This window comes from Cyprinus carpio, chromosome A20 (assembly GCF_018340385.1).
Source record: "Cyprinus carpio isolate SPL01 chromosome A20, ASM1834038v1, whole genome shotgun sequence".
NCBI lineage: Eukaryota > Metazoa > Chordata > Actinopteri > Cypriniformes > Cyprinidae > Cyprinus > Cyprinus carpio.
Genome location: NC_056591.1, coordinates 23,244,191 through 23,257,199, shown reverse-complemented (window position 1 = coordinate 23,257,199; position 13,009 = coordinate 23,244,191). Strand labels below are relative to the sequence as shown.

Genomic DNA, 13,009 nt, shown 5'->3' with positions numbered 1-13,009 from the left:
TAATTACTTAGTTGTATTCCTACTCCCCTTAAAGATGACAAGAAGATATTGTAATGGCATTTTAAGAATGTTGCTCTTAATTACCTGCTTAAATAATAATAATAATAATTATTATTATTATATTTATTTATTTACTTGCGTATGTAATATTTACCCCCCAGAGAGGAAAATATTTTTTTATTATGTATTATTTTATTTGTTATTATGCATAAATAAGAAAATTTAAATACGCAGAAGAATGTTGCTCTTAAATAATTACTTATTAAATATGTATTTATTTATTTGCAATATCTTCTCTTCCCCTTAAAGAATGTTGTTCTTAAATAATTACCCGGTATAATAATAATAATAATAATAATAATAATAATAATAATAATAATAATAATAATAAATTTAAGTAAAATAAGTAATCTTTAATATAAAAAGTTTTTTCCTAGGGCCCTCAAATTAAAAATCTTGATTTCGTAACACTTTGTTAACTTTAATAAAGAGCATTAACATTTGTATAAACTATTTACTGCTTCGCAGATCAGTAGTTAGTAAGTTAGCTAATAGTAAGAGATGCGATGAAACCGTTCCGTGTTTTCAGTTTGAGATTCTCCACAGACCCCCAGTGACAGAGAGCGGGTCCCGTGAATGATGATCTGCCGGTATGGTCGGTGCGGCACTGACATGCGCAGTGCGCGGCGCGCAGCCCGTGATGCTGTTCGTTGTATGTGTGTGTCCGTCCGCTGATTTCATCTCACACACGCGCTCCTCTCCTCCATCCTTCTGGATCTTCCTCCCGAGCGCATCTTCCTCCGGAGCGGCGGCGGGGTTTTCCGGTACGTGAGTCTGTTTGTATATGTAAATAAACGCGTTTGCAGCAGCGCGCGCTGGAAGCGTGCAGCATGTCTTGAGATAAACATACACGCGGCGTTGAGATGCATGCAGCGTTTTTGCTCATGCACTTAATAGTAAACAACGTTTTGGGGCTTCATATGGACGTGTTTCAATCCAACAGCAGTTTTGGACATGAACACAGACGTGTACCAAGTCAGCGGTAGTTTGGACACCAGAAGTGTGTGAATCAATTTTTTAAGCAAAATAACAGACATATTTCATCTAAGCATCAGTTTTGGGCATCGTATGTGTGCGAGCAGCATTTTTGGGCATCATATTAGACATTTCCAAGTCAGCAACATTTTATGACTCTGCGTCTATGATGCAGTTTATAGGGTTTGAGAGTGTGGCTATCAGACGGCCTGTTGCAGTGAATAACACGATGCATAAAACATACTGATGTCATGAGAAGCTGTTTTAGGGTTTTATTTCAGGACTGTGTGATGTGTGGCTTTTGTTTACAGCCAAATTATTTCATGAGCTGATGAGAGAATTTACTGCGATTTACTGTGGTATATGATCACTTGGTTTAGTAAAATGCAGAAAAAATAGTGAGAAGACTATCTATCTATCTATCTATCTATCTATCTATCTATCTATCTATCTATCTTATCTAAGCACATGGTTTTGTTGATTCTTTAGTTAAATTAAACTGATGCATATGCTGTGTAATAATTTATAGTAATGCATTTTGCAGTAATTGTTTACTGTATTTTATTTAGCACCCATTTCTGTGTTTACTTCCATAATGTGACCTGTTTAAGAAAACCAGCAGGCTGGGACTTTATTTTATTTATTAGGAATTGATTGGATCATGAAAATTATGCATTTCATAGCAGAATGGCAGTCGGTGGGTTGGAAGGTGGAGTTGGAAAGTACAGTATGTGGGATTCATGATGTCAGATGAAAAGTCATTTTAGAAGCACAGCAAAATAAAAATTCAGAAATCTGACATTGTTTCTCGCAATTACGAATATATATTTCACGATACTGAGTATTTATCTCACGATTCCGAGTTTTTATCTCACAATTCTGAGTTACATCTTGCAATTCTGTTTTTCTGCCACAAAGAAGGTCATTCTTGTTTTGTAATTCAGACTTTTTTCTTGCAGTTGCGAGCTTATCTCACAATGTGAGAAAAAAAGTCACAGTTGTGAGATGAAAACTCAGAATCACAAGAAAAAAAAAAGTCTGAATGAAATGAAAAGTTTACAGTTATTTTTTTTATTATTCTGTGGCAGAAACAAGCTGCCATACTGACGAATAATAATGATTCAAAACAAGAGCATTTAGGAAGAGAATAATTAGGGTTGATTTTAATTTCACAGATCTTTAAAATGAAGTGTTTTGTTCTTCTAAAGACCATTGAAATCTATTGTATAAAACAGATGTTAAGTATCATAACATGTGAAGTTAATGAGCTGTGTACTAGTTTAGCGAAGCCTTTTATGACTCACTGACACCTGCTGGCTACACCTGTCAGATCAACCATTATTGACTATATTGATTGTCTTTGTCTGGATTATGAGACCAAAGTGCATATATCTGTCTCAGAATGGTAGTTTGCTTTAATTTAAACACGTGCATTGCTAATGAGTTGCTTTGTTTAATGCAGGTCAGTCAGAGAATGGAAAGGAACACGGCAAACTCTGAGCATTCAGACAGCTAATGAATAAATTGGTGATCTCTTATGAAATTAACCCCATACAAGTGCATTTATGATGCAACCTAAATCTGTTTTGCAGAGGAGACACACTGAACACATACGGTTTATCTGGGAGTTAAAATGTTCTCGAGTGCATAATGAATGAGTCTCTAATGCATCTGAATCTGTGTAGTTTGCTGCAGAATGCCAGCTGTTTACTCTTAGTAATCTTGTTCGGGATCATAAAAGTCTTCATTATGTTGCCTAATGTCTCATATAGGTTCAGTAAAATAAGTACAGACTTCTAAAATAATTTGCAGCGAGATGTGAGTGTTTGGAGCAAAGCAGCTTTGGAGTGTTATGAATAAATAAAATACTTCTAGACTGAGCGAGGTGGGATTTTACTCAATGTCTCTCTGTTTTTTCAGTCTTTTCAGATGTCATGTGATGACACAAAAACTCACTGAATCAGAATTTTGAATCAGTTTGAATCAATTCACGGTGTGAACTGCTTCACTGAGCTATTAGTAGTCATAGTGCTACCATATTTTGTTTTATTTTTTATATATTTAAATTTTAGCTTATTTTATCCTCTGTTTTTTTGTTTTATCTATTTAGTGTTCATTATTTTTTTCAGTTTTAGTAAAATAGTAGAAATGTCACCTTGGCAACTTGGACTAAAAATTCATCTCGGTGCATCACGACTATATTCATAATTCTATCAGCAGAATCATTGCATGCATCACACTTTCCACTTCAAACAAGTTTGCATGTCATTATTAAGCACATGAATGAGTGTTTGCTGACGGGTTTGTTTATTGACATTTAGTAATTATGTCATTTCCAAAGATGATGTTTGTGCAAAGCCACATGCATGTGATGCATTTACACTTTTCTGAACTGCATTAATACTGTGTGTGTGTGTGTGTGTGTGTGTGTGTGTGTGTGTGTGTGTGTGTGTGTGTGTGTGTCCATTTTCCCCTCAACCAGTCTAACACAGCTGTCTGTCATCATTTAAGTGTAATGACTCCATTAAACAGCAGTGGCGATGGTTAACTGTAATGGAACGTTCTGGATGGAGCTCTGGATGTGTGCTTTAAGCTGTAGGTTGCAGTTACAGATTGAACGTCTTTTATTTAGAGCGTTTTGTGCCCATTCACTCTGTCATTTGTTTTATTTGCTGTCAGTTCTGGCTTATATATTATAGATGTTTATGGTGAGTTCACATATGTGCGTTGTGGTGCCGTTGGCTCAGGTGTGGATATTTGTCTCCAAAGATGCCTGTAATGATTTTGTTTGGAGCAGGCCTTGGGAAAATTAAATGAAGAATGTAAACGACCGGCGCTTGTGCAGGAAAACCCCTCCAGGTCAAGCAATAGAGGACAGGCTGAGCTGGCTGTGTTTTCAGCTGCTGAAAGATGTGGGGAGTTTGAATCGTGCTGTTAGAGCTGCTGAGTCTAAAGAGTTGAAAGCAGAAACTTCAGATACTTGCTGTGGTAGAGCTAAATTAAAGAAATCGTTGTCCTAGAAATGAGAATACTGTCATCATTTGGCTTTTTTTTTGTGTGTGTGTGTGTGTGTGTGTGAGTGAGCATAAAAGGTATTTTAAAGAATTTGGGTGTTCTTTTTCCATCCAGTTGCAATAAATGGGGACTGAAGCTTTCAGACTTCTTAAAAGTGCAAAAACATCATTAAACTTTCATAAAAGCAGTCCATACAACTTGTGCACTATATTTCAAGTCTTCTGAAGTCATTCGATCAAACAAAGTCATACAAGCTAAGAAAATTTTTGAGAAGTAGCAATGGTATACATTTTGTGAGTGGAGCATTGTTTGAAATTGAAACTTTTCAGTGATTCAGTTTTGATTAAACTTCTTAACTGCACTGTTTTTAATGTAAATAAATGCATAAAATTATGTTCAAATCATGTCAAGTATCACCCGAATATATAGATTTGAATTTTTTTAATCATCATAAATGTCTTTTAATTGTATTTAGGATATTATTTACTGTGTTCTCACCATGAATATATTTTAGAATTTTTGTTTTGTATTATTTATAAATGTCTTTAACTGTATGCCTTTCACAACGTTTATTTATTTATTGAATTGAATGTAATTGCACATTATTTACTTTGTTCTCACCGTAAGAAGAGATGTGACTGAGATGAAAAAAATTATTGTATTTATTCATGTTTTAATTAGATTTTTTTATTTTCCATTTTTCGTTTTAATTTTAGTTTAAGTTTTACAAATGTTGTTGTGTGTTTTATTCATTTTTTATATATATATTTCAATTAATGGAATGTTTTAGTATTGTTTTTCAATAGTTTTAGTTTGTAGTTTCTGGTCTAAACTAAAAGACTTTAATTTCAGTCTGTTCCTCACAAAGCTACCATATTGCTTAAGAATATAGCGCTTGGTGCACATTTCAAATGTAAGACTTTTATAATTATTTACTGATTTTTATGGTGCTTTAATGTCACTTTTGAAGCTTGAAAGCCTATTCCCTATTCTTTGTAATTGCACGAAAAATGACATGACAGTTCTTCAAGATTTTTCATTTTGTGTTCTAGAAAAGAAAGAAAAGCATGTGATTCTGGAGTCGCATGCTGACAGAACTTTTATTTCTGACTGAGCTATTCCTTTAAAAAATCAAGGCCAAATGCAAAAAGCCTCGGCAGTCAAAAACATCTAAAGGCCGCTTTATAGCATCCCCCCAAAAAAAGGATCGGAAAAAAGCTTTAACAGTGACTGAGAGATTTGATGGCACATGAGAAACATCACTAGAGTGACATTTCTTTGTGTGAGTGTGGAGGTGTGTGCATGTCTGCATTCATGCTTCATGTGATGTTAAAGCGTAGAGTGAAGGTCAGGAACGGACTTACATGAGCTCTGCTGACATTTGCCTGGCATTTTTGATTCACTGAGGTCTTGTGATAGATCTTCCACGCCTTGTTCTGGCTGCAGGTGATTATAGATGACCTGTTTGCTCATTTGATGTTTACGGAGGAATTCTGAAGTTGTTTCCTTAGCAGATTGGATATTAGAGGCTCTAATATTGCATATATTATTAATACAGTTTCACATGTCTTCATCATGTGACGGCTGTCTGTGGAATCAAACGCTCTTCATCTGTAACCTGCTGATTCTGCTCGCTAAAATCCAGGGCTTTGTTTCATGTTCGCTCGCTGTTGCAGGATCACGCTGACTTTATCTAGTGGGGAAGAGAAGCTCCCATCTGTCTGTGTAGTGATCATACTGAGTCTCTGTGGTGTCGTCAGACAGACCTGAACTTTAAAGCAGACCTGTTAGATATCGGCTGCTCATCTGTTTTCATGTATTCAGGGTCCAGAATGAACTTTTTTTTCACACCTAAAGGCAGGTGAAAATCTACCAGCCATAAACACTGATATTTTCCATATACTGTATATTAGTTTTGGTGGCTGAGGTTGAAGTAATGAAGACCTATGAATCTTCTTTGAGAGGTCTGTTACTTTGATTTGAATCACTCGCACACTCTTGTTTCTACAATTTGATCTAAACCATAAATTAAGTTGCAAAGCCTTATTAGCTTACTAGTATATTAGTGAGTAACTGGAAACAATGCAATATGAAACTCCTGCTTTTTAAATCTTTAAACTTTTGTTTATTGCATTTGCCATATGCCAACCAAAATACCACATAACTTAATTTACACAAATGAAAGCTGCAGGGAATCATTTTGGAATTGGATCATATTTCCCTGAATTAAACCGAATTATTTAAAGATTCACATTGTAGAAAATCTGTCATATATGAAGCCATTTAAAGACGCATTGATTGCACACAGTTGAGCTATGAAAGACTTGAGCATTAATAACAATTATGAAGCCTCTAAATATGTGGTACACAATGATTAACATGATTAACCTACTCAGATACTCATAATTTAGATGGAAAAGCTCTGATTGGGATCTTCATGTTTTCATATTGGATTCTGGGACCTTTGCTTTACATTTACATTTTGCATTATCGGTCTTAAACTATGATTCTGCACATTTATTTATGCTTAAATTAAACGATAAACTATTAAATATACTGTCTTCATATTATTTATTTAAGATTAAATGACCAGTAATCACAATAAAACCTTTCCATATAGAAAATTACATTTGTTAGATTAATTTTTAAAACTTAAATTTTAAATTAATATACATACTGTATTAATATTCTTTACATTAATAAAAATAAAATTAACAATAACTAATCACAAAAAAATAAAAATAAACTCTTTTTCCATATGTAATTTATTTATCTATATTTATTTATCTATATCTATTAATAAATTATAAAATAATAAACTAAGGAATATACTGTAGTCATATTCTTTGTTTAATAAAGATTAATACATTACCAGTAATAACAATAAAATTAAAATTGCATAACTTTTTTCCATATAGAAAAAAATTAATACAATTTATGTTTTATGTATTTATTTAATAGTTACATTGAATATAAACATACAAATATACTATATTCATGTTCTTTGTTTAATAAAGCTTAATACCTTACCAGCAATCACAATATAATTAACCTTATATATCATTTTTTCCATATGTATTTTTTAATTATTATTTATTAATTTAATACACAAAAAAAAAAAAAAAAAAAAAAAGGTTTTCTTTTCTAGTGATTAAATTTTGATTTATGAACATAATTCACATAGCTAAGTTTGTCTTTTCTTCCCAGAGGCCCTCTTCCTTCTGACTTGCCCAATAATCAACTGCTTGGTTGAAGTTGGTGTAGGTAGTTAACGTTAGGTAATGTTTCTCCTGTTGCACACTTTTGTTACTGTGGAATTAGAACAGACACTTACCTCGTTGCCTTGGGGCTTCTAATCAAGTCAAGATGGTTTGTTTTGTTGCATCAAAACGGAATTTCCCAACATTCCATGACGCGATAAATGCATCATTTTACCACGAGCAGTAGTTTAGAGGCTGGTGTTTGTCGGGACAGCATGAACTGGCTTATTGATGGTCTTGAATCTCATTTCACGAGCAGCAGATTAGCAGTTTCCCTCGTAATGATGTTAGTGTGAAGCTGAGCTTAATGAATGTGATGCTGTCAGATGTTACACACTCCATTTATAGACACTCTTCTCTCTGACAACTGCCAGAGAGATGTCACTTGACCCCTTTTTATAAACTCAGAGGTTCACGCTGAACTGAAAGGACAGCGATACAGTGAGGCCGCTGAATTACACAGTCTTACATGCCTCTTGTTTTCCAGTTGATTCTCAGTGATTTATAAGAGCATTAAGAGATGCTTTAATAGCATCTTTGATTTAACTTTAGTAGCAAAAATTCAGTTAAAATAAATTGTTTTTTATTTAAATTTATTTTTATTTTTTTATTGATGAATTGATTCAAAACCGATTCAGTGATTCATTTGCATCATTTAAATAATGTTCATGGAAGTGTCTGCATGACATTTTTCATATACACGGAAAAAACGGATGCTAAAATAAAATTAATTAAATAAAACAAAAAAAAAAAAAAATACTAATGTAGGCTTTTTATGTCAAAATTTTAACTCCGTGTATTACAGATTTTTTTGAGTGAAAAATGTTTCATCACCAATGTTTTTTTTCTTTTTTTCCAGTGTAATAAATTTTATTTTTAGTGGAAATATATGTAGGTAAGTTAGTTTTGTATTATTCTAAACAGTCATATTGGTTAGATTATAGTCTTTATTGTCATTACATGTTTATACAACAAAAATATGTTAGAGCATTCCAGTTATCAGCACTAAAAGCAGTGCAACAATATTGGTCCATATGAATGAAAATGGTCATACTTGTATTTTTTAAAAATGTTTTTACATATTTTTACATATTTTTGCTGTATTTTATTTTTTGCATTTAGATATTTTGCATCTTTTTACAAAAAGGTTAAATTAATCCTGTTGAGTTTATAATCTAACAACAAACAACAATTTTTATAGAATTCATTAATCTAATGTTAAGTTATAAATATTCAGTTGTTCGTTGTTAATTTCTGATTGTTCATGTTACAAAAATCTTAATTTATACAACGTAAGATGTGCAGAATAAATGTGCAGAATCAAAGTAAAAGACCAGTAATGCAAAATGTAAGATTTATTTAACAACTTAAAATGTTGAAATGCTATAGAAGTATTGTGCAGTATTTATTCATTATTGCAAAGTCTAAGTGAATCTGCTTTGCTAAGTTTGCAGTTTGGTTGAAATGATTCCTCTGAGTAAGGAGAATCCCTCTTTAAAACCATTTCAGAGCAAATATACTGTATATATAAACATATTATAATGAATAGTCAAATAGCTGAGCAAAATGGAGATTCATGCTTTACGTCTCGTGACGGTGAGCTGTGATCTCCATGAGGATCGCGCTCAGATCAGGTCATCTGAAAGCACACAAACCCATGTGAAGTTCCACACGTATCGATTCTCTGCGTGATTTGACGGTTGAGTCTCAGATCAGCGCCGGTGTTTGTTATTTTGTTGTCATCCACATCATGACGAGACATTTGTACCAATGCCGTGCGTTAATTCTGTACATTAATGCTGATATTGACTGATGTGATTACTGTCAAGTGCTGACACCTGTTACTGAGCACAGCGCTGTGTGTTTGCTCATCTCTGCTCCCAGCATGCATCTGAGGAGGAAGAAGATTCATTTAACAGCCCCCCAAAACAGAACAACTTCAGGGTTGTGCACCATAAAGATAACATTACAAAATCATTCACAGGTTTAGGGTTGGCAAGATTTTTTCATGTCACATTTATAAAAAATACAAGATTTTTTCATGTTTCATTTATCAAAAATACAGTACAATTGTGAAATATTATTCTTTAAAATATTTTTTCATGTTTCATTTATCAAAAACAACACAACAATTAAATATTATTAATTCTAAAAAATAGTAAAATGTAATTTATTCCTGTGATCAAAGCTGATGAACAGAAAGCTCAAAAGAACAGCATTTATTTGAAATAGAAACCATTTGTAACATTATACGTCTTTACTGTCACTTTTCATCAATTTAATGCATCCTTGCTAATTAAAAGTATTAATTTCTTTCAATAATAATAATAAAAGCAAACTTACTGGTCCCAAACTTAGGAATGGTATAGACTACTCTAAAAATGAAATCTTAAAAAAAAAGTTTGAAAAAACAAAGTCACAAAAACTTCACCCAAAAATGAAACTTCTGTCATCATTTACTCAACCACACGTCATTTCAAACCTGTAGGACTTTCTTTCTTCTCTAGAACACAAAATGAGACGTTCAGCTGTAACTTTATGGTCATTTTTGTATTCTGCATCCACTGGTCACTTTCATTGTATGGAAAAGAGCTGCTTCTAAATCTCCTTTTGTGAAAATTTTCCAGGATGACATGAAAATGAATAAAAGAATAGAATATATAACAGAATATTCATTTTCTACTCACTATCCTTTTCATTCAAACACATATTAACTCCACACACACTCAGTCAGTCTAAAGCAGTGGTCACAATGATGGATACTGTCTTTAGTCTCAGTAATATCTCGTCCTAATGACCTCCACTGTCTTATTTCATCAGTTCGGCTCATATATCGGTTCAAACTCTCCACAGGAACAGAAGAGCAGCAGTAAAGGTGAAGTTCATTTATCTTGTATTATAAGACAGTCAGAAGGACTCAATCAGAAGTGATTGGATCACAGCGGCCTGATCTGTCACATATTGTTCTATCTCTCCTTTGGTCTGTCAGGAAAGATTCAATAACCTCCAATCTAACATCCAAATAAAATCCCTCAAAGAGCGCAAGTTACACCTGAAGAGAGTCAAGTTTAGTCACTTTTATTTATATAGCGCTTTATACAATACAGATTGTGTCAGAACAGCTTCACAGTGTCAAACAGGAAGATCGTTTGTCAATAATGCAAGAGGACAACAACAAAGAGTCATTTTTCCAGATAAAGTCAGTTCATTGATTATTTAGTGATGTCATCATCCAGTTCAGCTCTCTTCCAATAGTGTCTGTGCAGTCAGTCAAGTGTCCCCAACTTAGCAAACCAAAGGCAACAGCAGCAAGGAACCAAAGCTCCATCGGTGGCAGAAATCGAGAAAAAAACCTTGAGAGAAACCAGGCTCAGTTGTGGGGCCAGACGAAACCAGCATGGCGTGGTTTAATGCCAGGCTGCAACACAGGTCAGATTGAGCAGAGCGCTCATCTGGTTCCCGTGGTCTTGTGACGAGGTCTTCACAGGGCATCTGTCTCTGGAGCTCATCTGGTTGACATGGTCTCCACTGACATTCGGGGCTGTAGATGTCGTCTCTAGGTGCTGATCCACCATCTGATCTGGACACAGACTGGATTTGGTGGCTGCGGCGACCTCGGAATAAGAGTGAAACAGACTAATATTAGCGTAGATGCCATTCTTCTTACGATGTAGCGAGTACGGGAAGTGTTTCCGGTTCCGGTTGACCTAATTAATGCAGCCTTACAATTTGAATTATAGAAATATGATAGTGTATTATGTTTATGCCAGGTAAAAATATGGTTCTTTAATCTAGATTTAAACTGACAGAGTGCGTCTGCCTCCCGAACAACACTAGGTAGATTGTTCCAGAGTTTGGGTGCTAAATAGGAAAAGGATCTGCTGCTCGCAGTTGATTTTGATATTCTAGGTCTTATCAAATAGCCAGAGTTTTGAGATAGCAGAGGACAAGGACTATAATGCGATAAAACAGAGAAAGTCTATCTATCAATTTATCCATCCATCGTCCATCTGTCTATTCCTCCATCCATCCATCCATCCATCCATCTAGCTACCATCTATCCATATCCATCCATCCATCCATCCATCCATCCAATTTTTTGATGAAAATTTTCTGAAAAAAAAAAAAAAAACTCTGCTTTTTTTTTTTAATAAATTATTTTTGCAAATGATTCACAGAAATCCATTCTTTTCATTTTTAGGCCAATTTTCATGTTGTACAATGCAACAGTTTAGATAAGAATGGATTTATATTTATATAAAGATATAACTTTTCTTATCTATATCTATATATCTAGATCTTATGTAGCTTTTTATTTAGTGTCAGAAACTGGTATTTTTTTGCAGAATCAGTCGTATAATTACATTTTAACTCAAAGAAAAAAAACATATAAAATAAACAAAACCAAAATCATTCACATTTAAGAATCTTTCATACACTATTATCCAAGTTGTGTTTTACAGTGCATTCATGTTAAACATTTTATCAGTTCATGCATTCCCTAGAAATCAAAGGACAATCAATGCAATTAATGCAGGACAGCTAATTCAAATAAACCACTTCTGTCTAATTATCGTTTCAGAAATACCAATCAGCAATACAGTGGAAGAACTTCAACAGCGTTTATTTTTGCAAATGCAGCACGTGACTCCTGTAGCTCGAGTGGAATATTGTTACTCCGAATGGACCGCAGTCTTTTGGAAACTCCTTGTTAAAGCTTGTGGAGAGGTGCTGATAGAAGCATCTCTCTCTCTCTCTCTCAGTGGAGCTCATTTCCTCTTACAAGAGCTGTACAAACATGACATTCAGCACTAACAGCCCCTAATAAGGCTCATTCAGGCGTCCTGACAGTGCCGGGGCCGCTGGAGTCGTCCGGCGTGTCAGTGCGTCGGCAGCTTTCGAGCGGGAGGTCGTGCAGCAAAACCGCCTGCCTGAGGAGAGATACGGCATATTAAGAGTCATTGTTATGATGGGAAACGTGCAGGAGAACAATGTAGATTCCTGCTCAGGAAGTGCAGAACGGCAGTGACGGCTCGTTATATGTGGGTACTAATGAACTAAAGTCAAGCGTACGGATAGCTGTGTCTCTAAGACCTCATTATGAAGATATTTGCGTAGAGGTTCAGAGTTCACTGGATATGACAGGGAAACATGAAAGCAATTCATTCGGGATGCCTGTTTGGGTTTGTGTACAACAGCACACAATTCTAAACTCAATAAAACAAGAACAACAGCTCATCACTGCCACTGCTCATAATACCACCATGATCAGCAGGCAATGTTTTTTGTATGGTACTACAAATGCAATCTTGAGCAAATCAAAATAAAATAAAAAAATAATAATAATAATAAAAAAAAAGACTTAGGCCTCTTAATTTTCATTTATTTAGACAAAATGATGATTTTTATATTGGCATTTTTTTTTTTTTTTAGTATTAATATACTATTTATATTGGTTTAGTGTAATTTTAATATCCGTGCTAGTGTTTTATTTTAGATTAATACAGTTATATTATTATTTATGAACTACAGTTTTTATATATTTAGTTATGTATAAACTATTATATAAAATATTTATATTACATATTTATATATTATAGTTTATATCAAAATTTTAAATTAGATTCCAATTTTTATTTTTTTCAGTTTTTTATTTGTTTAATTGATTTTTATTTTAGTTTTTGTTCAGTTTAAGTTTT

General features: G+C 33.9%; 1 protein-coding gene across 2 annotated transcripts in view; it reads left to right on the top strand.

Annotated features, from left to right (window-relative positions):
* The first annotated feature begins 619 nt into the window (after nucleotides 1–619).
* The window catches only part of LOC109113832 (alpha-(1,6)-fucosyltransferase-like), a 90,529-nt gene continuing 78,139 nt past the window's right edge, over nucleotides 620–13,009 (top strand). Inside the window, exon 1 of one of the 2 annotated variants that reach the window (XM_042778184.1) lies at nucleotides 620–824. The gene's annotated coding sequence lies outside the window, so the exon portion shown is untranslated. The remainder of the gene's footprint in view (nucleotides 825–13,009) is intronic. The other variant, XM_042778183.1, reaches the window with a different exon arrangement.